Raw genomic sequence first — 7,612 nt, 5'->3', positions numbered from 1 at the left:
GCAGCCTGGACAGAGACACCAACATCACCTTACAGACCAACAGGTATGTGTCTGAAATATTTACCCAGTCTGAACAATATGTGTTGATGAGCTGAATTATTAATGTCAGCAATCGCATTTGTTTTTTCGTTAAGTGTCAGGTCAAACTTTGGTATTTAATTAATTTTGTACTGGATGGAACTGTTGATGAGGAATAGGTAGTAGTGTACTGATCATTTTCCTTTGTATCTTTCTCTTTGATTTCCTCCAGGTGTCCCCACTTTGTCCATGAGATTGTCCACAACTGACGAGACATCATCTACGATCAAAGAGACATGGTCCACGATCAGAGAGACATTGTTGAGGATGAGGGAGACATCGTCCATGATCAGAGACATTGTCCACAATCGCAGAGACCTTGTCAAAGACGAGAGAGACGTTGTTCATGATCAGAGACATTGTCCATGCTTCGTAGAGCTCTGCGCAAGAATCGGTAGAGACACTGTGGTTCCTCGATTCGACGGCATGACCGTGATCATGGAGACATTTGTTGATGATCACAGAGACGGCGTCTATGATCTCAGAGACATCGTCCACAATCACAGAGACTTAGTCCACGATCTCAAAGCCATCCACGATCACAGAGACATGGTCCATGATCGGAGAGGCATCGTTGAGGATGAGGGAGACATCGTCCACGATCAGAGACGTTGTCTGTGATCGCAGAGACCTTGTCAAAGATGAGAGAGACGTTGTCCATGATCAGAGACATTGTCGCTGCTTCGCAGAGCTCTGTACAAGAATCGGTAGTGACACTGTGGTTCCTCGATTCGACGGCATGACCGTGATCAGCTGACATTGTTAATGATCACAGAGAAACAGTCTATCATCAGAGACTTGGTCCACGATCACAGACACAATGTCAATGATTGCAGAGACTTTGTCCATAATCTCAGAGACGTTGTCCGCGATCACAGAGACGTAGTCCACGATCACAGAGAGTCTTTGTACAATGAAGAAGTTCTTTGAGACCAGGACAGAGGCCTCCAGGTAATTCACAAACAGCTTTACATCAACTGTCCAACACACAGCACTGACATTAAACTTTTCATGTTCAGTATTGAATATATCGAAAAAGTATAATCATAAAAGTAGTTAATCATTTTCCTTTGTATGTTTCTCTTTGATTTCCTCCAGGTGTAACCACTTCGTTGACGACATCGTCCACGATCACAGAGACATGGTCCATGATCGGAGAGACATTGTTGAGGATGAGGGAGACATCGTTCACGATCAGACATTGTCCATGACTCGTGGTGACTCGGTCCCCGATTAGTCGGCACTGCCGGCGTTCAGAGACATTGTCGATGATCGCAGAGACTTTGTCCATAATCTCAGAGACATTGTCCACGATCACAGAGACTTAGTCCACGATCTCAAAGCCATCCACGATCACAGAGACATGGTCCATGATCGGAGAGGCATCGTTGAGGATGAGGGAGACATCGTCCACGATCAGAGACGTTGTCTGTGATCGCAGAGACCTTGTCAAAGATGAGAGAGACGTTGTCCATGATCAGAGACATTGTCGCTGCTTCGCAGAGCTCTGTACAAGAATCGGTAGTGACACTGTGGTTCCTCGATTCGACGGCATGACCGTGATCAGCTGACATTGTTAATGATCACAGAGAAACAGTCTATCATCAGAGACTTGGTCCACGATCACAGACACAATGTCAATGATTGCAGAGACTTTGTCCATAATCTCAGAGACGTTGTCCGCGATCACAGAGACGTAGTCCACGATCACAGAGAGTCTTTGTACAATGAAGAAGTTCTTTGAGACCAGGACAGAGGCCTCCAGGTAATTCACAAACAGCTTTACATCAACTGTCCAACACACAGCACTGACATTAAACTTTTCATGTTCAGTATTGAATATATCGAAAAAGTATAATCATAAAAGTAGTTAATCATTTTCCTTTGTATGTTTCTCTTTGATTTCCTCCAGGTGTAACCACTTCGTTGACGACATCGTCCACGATCACAGAGACATGGTCCATGATCGGAGAGACATTGTTGAGGATGAGGGAGACATCGTTCACGATCAGAGACATTGTCCATGACTCGTGGTGACTCGGTCCCCGATTAGTCGGCACTGCCGGCGTTCAGAGACATTGTCGATGATCGCAGAGACTTTGTCCATAATCTCAGAGACATTGTCCACGATCACAGAGACTTAGTCCACGATCTCAAAGCCATCCACGATCACAGAGACATGGTCCATGATCGGAGAGGCATCGTTGAGGATGAGGGAGACATCGTCCACGATCAGAGACGTTGTCTGTGATCGCAGAGACCTTGTCAAAGATGAGAGAGACGTTGTCCATGATCAGAGACATTGTCGCTGCTTCGCAGAGCTCTGTACAAGAATCGGTAGTGACACTGTGGTTCCTCGATTCGACGGCATGACCGTGATCAGCTGACATTGTTAATGATCACAGAGAAACAGTCTATCATCAGAGACTTGGTCCACGATCACAGACACAATGTCAATGATTGCAGAGACTTTGTCCATAATCTCAGAGACGTTGTCCGCGATCACAGAGACGTAGTCCACGATCACAGAGAGTCTTTGTACAATGAAGAAGTTCTTTGAGACCAGGACAGAGGCCTCCAGGTAATTCACAAACAGCTTTACATCAACTGTCCAACACACAGCACTGACATTAAACTTTTCATGTTCAGTATTGAATATATCGAAAAAGTATAATCATAAAAGTAGTTAATCATTTTCCTTTGTATGTTTCTCTTTGATTTCCTCCAGGTGTAACCACTTCGTTGACGACATCGTCACGATCACAGAGACATGGTCCATGATCGGAGAGACATTGTTGAGGATGAGGGAGACATCGTTCACGATCAGAGACATTGTCCATGACTCGTGGTGACTCGGTCCCCGATTAGTCGGCACTGCCGGCGTTCAGAGACATTGTCGATGATCGCAGAGACTTTGTCCATAATCTCAGAGACATTGTCCACGATCACAGAGACTTAGTCCACGATCTCAAAGCCATCCACGATCACAGAGACATGGTCCATGATCGGAGAGGCATCGTTGAGGATGAGGGAGACATCGTCCACGATCAGAGACGTTGTCTGTGATCGCAGAGACCTTGTCAAAGATGAGAGAGACGTTGTCCATGATCAGAGACATTGTCGGCTGCTTCGCAGAGCTCTGTACAAGAATCGGTAGTGACACTGTGGTTCCTCGATTCGACGGCATGACCGTGATCAGCTGACATTGTTAATGATCACAGAGAAACAGTCTATCATCAGAGACTTGGTCCACGATCACAGACACAATGTCAATGATTGCAGAGACTTTGTCCATAATCTCAGAGACGTTGTCCGCGATCACAGAGACGTAGTCCACGATCACAGAGAGTCTTTGTACAATGAAGAAGTTCTTTGAGACCAGGACAGAGGCCTCCAGGTAATTCACAAACAGCTTTACATCAACTGTCCAACACACAGCACTGACATTAAACTTTTCATGTTCAGTATTGAATATATCGAAAAAGTATAATCATAAAAGTAGTTAATCATTTTCCTTTGTATGTTTCTCTTTGATTTCCTCCAGGTGTAACCACTTCGTTGACGACATCGTCCACGATCCACAGAGACATGGTCCATGATCGGAGAGACATTGTTGAGGATGAGGGAGACATCGTTCACGATCAGAGACATTGTCCATGACTCGTGGTGACTCGGTCCCCGATTAGTCGGCACTGCCGGCGTTCAGAGACATTGTCGATGATCGCAGAGACTTTGTCCATAATCTCAGAGACATTGTCCACGATCACAGAGACTTAGTCCACGATCTCAAAGCCATCCACGATCACAGAGACATGGTCCATGATCGGAGAGGCATCGTTGAGGATGAGGGAGACATCGTCCACGATCAGAGACGTTGGTCTGTGATCGCAGAGACCTTGTCAAAGATGAGAGAGACGTTGTCCATGATCAGAGACATTGTCGCTGCTTCGCAGAGCTCTGTACAAGAATCGGTAGTGACACTGTGGTTCCTCGATTCGACGGCATGACCGTGATCAGCTGACATTGTTAATGATCACAGAGAAACAGTCTATCATCAGAGACTTGGTCCACGATCACAGACACAATGTCAATGATTGCAGAGACTTTGTCCATAATCTCAGAGACGTTGTCCGCGATCACAGAGACGTAGTCCACGATCACAGAGAGTCTTTGTACAATGAAGAAGTTCTTTGAGACCAGGACAGAGGCCTCCAGGTAATTCACAAACAGCTTTACATCAACTGTCCAACACACAGCACTGACATTAAACTTTTCATGTTCAGTATTGAATATATCGAAAAAGTATAATCATAAAAGTAGTTAATCATTTTCCTTTGTATGTTTCTCTTTGATTTCCTCCAGGTGTAACCACTTCGTTGACGACATCGTCCACGATCACAGAGACATGGTCCATGATCGGAGAGACATTGTTGAGGATGAGGGAGACATCGTTCACGATCAGAGACATTGTCCATGACTCGTGGTGACTCGGTCCCCGATTAGTCGGCACTGCCGGCGTTCAGAGACATTGTCGATGATCGCAGAGACTTTGTCCATAATCTCAGAGACATTGTCCACGATCACAGAGACTTAGTCCACGATCTCAAAGCCATCCACGATCACAGAGACATGGTCCATGATCGGAGAGGCATCGTTGAGGATGAGGGAGACATCGTCCACGATCAGAGACGTTGTCTGTGATCGCAGAGACCTTGTCAAAGATGAGAGAGACGTTGTCCATGATCAGAGACATTGTCGCTGCTTCGCAGAGCTCTGTACAAGAATCGGTAGTGACACTGTGGTTCCTCGATTCGACGGCATGACCGTGATCAGCTGACATTGTTAATGATCACAGAGAAACAGTCTATCATCAGAGACTTGGTCCACGATCACAGACACATTGTCAATGATTGCAGAGACTTTGTCCATAATCTCAGAGACGTTGTCCGCGATCACAGAGACGTAGTCCACGATCACAGAGAGTCTTTGTACAATGAAGAAGTTCTTTGAGACCAGGACAGAGGCCTCCAGGTAATTCACAAACAGCTTTACATCAACTGTCCAACACACAGCACTGACATTAAACTTTTCATGTTCAGTATTGAATATATCGAAAAAGTATAATCATAAAAGTAGTTAATCATTTTCCTTTGTATGTTTCTCTTTGATTTCCTCCAGGTGTAACCACTTCGTTGACGACATCGTCCACGATCACAGAGACATGGTCCATGATCGGAGAGACATTGTTGAGGATGAGGGAGACATCGTTCACGATCAGAGACATTGTCCATGACTCGTGGTGACTCGGTCCCCGATTAGTCGGCACTGCCGGCGTTCAGAGACATTGTCGATGATCGCAGAGACTTTGTCCATAATCTCAGAGACATTGTCCACGATCACAGAGACTTAGTCCACGATCTCAAAGCCATCCACGATCACAGAGACATGGTCCATGATCGGAGAGGCATCGTTGAGGATGAGGAGACATCGTCCACGATCAGAGACGTTGTCTGTGATCGCAGAGACCTTGTCAAAGATGAGAGAGACGTTGTCCATGATCAGAGACATTGTCGCTGCTTCGCAGAGCTCTGTACAAGAATCGGTAGTGACACTGTGGTTCCTCGATTCGACGGCCATGACCGTGATCAGCTGACATTGTTAATGATCACAGAGAAACAGTCTATCATCAGAGACTTGGTCCACGATCACAGACACATTGTCAATGATTGCAGAGACTTTGTCCATAATCTCAGAGACGTTGTCCGCGATCACAGAGACGTAGTCCACGATCACAGAGAGTCTTTGTACAATGAAGAAGTTTCTTTGAGACCAGGACAGAGGGCCTCCAGGTAATTCACAAACAGCTTTACATCAACTGTCCAACACACAGCACTGACATTAAACTTTTTCATGTTCAGTATTGAATATATCGAAAAAGTATAATCATAAAAGTAGTTAATCATTTTTCCTTTGTATGTTTCTCTTTGATTTCCTCCAGGTGTAACCACTTCGTTGACGAACATCGTCCACGATCACAGAGACATGGTCCATGATCGGAGAGACATTGTTGAGGATGAGGGAGACATCGTTCACGATCAGAGACATTGTCCATGACTCGTGGTGACTCGGTCCCCGATTAGTCGGCACTGCCGGCGTTCAGAGACATTGTCGATGATCGCAGAGACTTTGTCCATAATCTCAGAGGACATTGTCCACGATCACAGAGACTTAGTCCACGATCTCAAAGCCATCCACGATCACAGAGACATGGTCCATGATCGGAGAGGCATCGTTGAGGATGAGGGAGACATCGTCCACGATCAGAGACGTTGTCTGTGATCGCAGAGACCTTGTCAAAGATGAGAGAGACGTTGTCCATGATCAGAGACATTGTCGCTGCTTCGCAGAGCTCTGTACAAGAATCGGTAGTGACACTGTGGTTCCTCGATTCGACGGCATGACCGTGATCAGCTGACATTGTTAATGATCACAGAGAAACAGTCTATCATCAGAGACTTGGTCCACGATCACAGACACATGTCAATGATTGCAGAGACTTTGTCCATAATCTCAGAGACGTTGTCCGCGATCACAGAGACGTAGTCCACGATCACAGAGAGTCTTTGTACAATGAAGAAGTTCTTTGAGACCAGGACAGAGGCCTCCAGGTAATTCACAAACAGCTTTACATCAACTGTCCAACACACAGCACTGACATTAAACTTTTCATGTTCAGTATTGAATATATCGAAAAAGTATAATCATAAAAGTAGTTAATCATTTTCCTTTGTATGTTTCTCTTTGATTTCCTCCAGGTGTAACCACTTCGTTGACGACATCGTCCACGATCACAGAGACATGGTCCATGATCGGAGAGACATTGTTGAGGATGAGGGAGACATCGTTCACGATCAGAGACATTGTCCATGACTCGTGGTGACTCGGTCCCCGATTAGTCGGCACTGCCGGCGTTCAGAGACATTGTCGATGATCGCAGAGACTTTGTCCATAATCTCAGAGACATTGTCCACGATCACAGAGACGTAGTCCACGATCACAGTCTTTATACAATGAAGTTCTTTGAGACCTGGACAGAGGCCTTCAGGTAATTCACCAACAGCTTTACATCAACTGTCCCAACACAGAACACTGAAATTAAACTGTTTATGTTCAGTAGTCAGTATATCAGGAAAGTGTAATAATAGAAGTAATCTGCAATATAAAAGTAATGTACAAGTAGTCTGTATTAATAGAAGTAATGTCAAAGTAATTAGAAATATCAAAAGTAATATGGAATCTATGTAATCTAATATTAGAGGTAACGGTGAAAGTGATCTGTAATATAAAAGCAATGCATAAGTAATAGTAATTCTAAAGAAGTAAAAATGTTATGTTTATATTAAGGCATGAAAAATCATCAAAAAATGTCATAGTATAGTATGGCATGAAAAATCATCAAAAAAATGTCATAGTATAGTATGGCATGAAAAATCATCAAAAAATGTCATAGTATAGTAAGGCATGAAAAATCACC

At 44.6% G+C, this 7,612-nt stretch overlaps 1 long non-coding RNA gene across 4 annotated transcripts; it reads left to right on the top strand.

Annotated features, from left to right (window-relative positions):
- Positions 1-1,160: 1,160 nt before the first annotated feature.
- On the top strand, positions 1,161-7,222 carry LOC127139678 (uncharacterized). 4 transcript variants are annotated; one of them, XR_007810013.1, is made up of 4 exons: positions 1,161-1,843; positions 1,991-2,659; positions 4,441-5,109; positions 5,257-5,557. It is a non-coding gene; the product is annotated as an uncharacterized LOC127139678 (long non-coding RNA). The 4 variants fall into 4 exon arrangements; XR_007810015.1 differs by lacking the exon at positions 1,991-2,659; XR_007810014.1 differs by lacking the exons at positions 1,161-1,843; positions 5,257-5,557 and adding an exon at positions 6,894-7,222 and having other exon boundaries at positions 1,975-2,659.
- The last annotated feature ends 390 nt before the right edge of the window (positions 7,223-7,612 follow it).

The sequence above is a fragment of the Lates calcarifer genome, unplaced genomic scaffold (genome assembly GCF_001640805.2).
Source record: "Lates calcarifer isolate ASB-BC8 unplaced genomic scaffold, TLL_Latcal_v3 _unitig_2082_quiver_2648, whole genome shotgun sequence".
Classification (NCBI taxonomy): Eukaryota; Metazoa; Chordata; class Actinopteri; family Centropomidae; genus Lates; species Lates calcarifer.
This window is presented reverse-complemented; position numbering and strand designations above follow the sequence as displayed.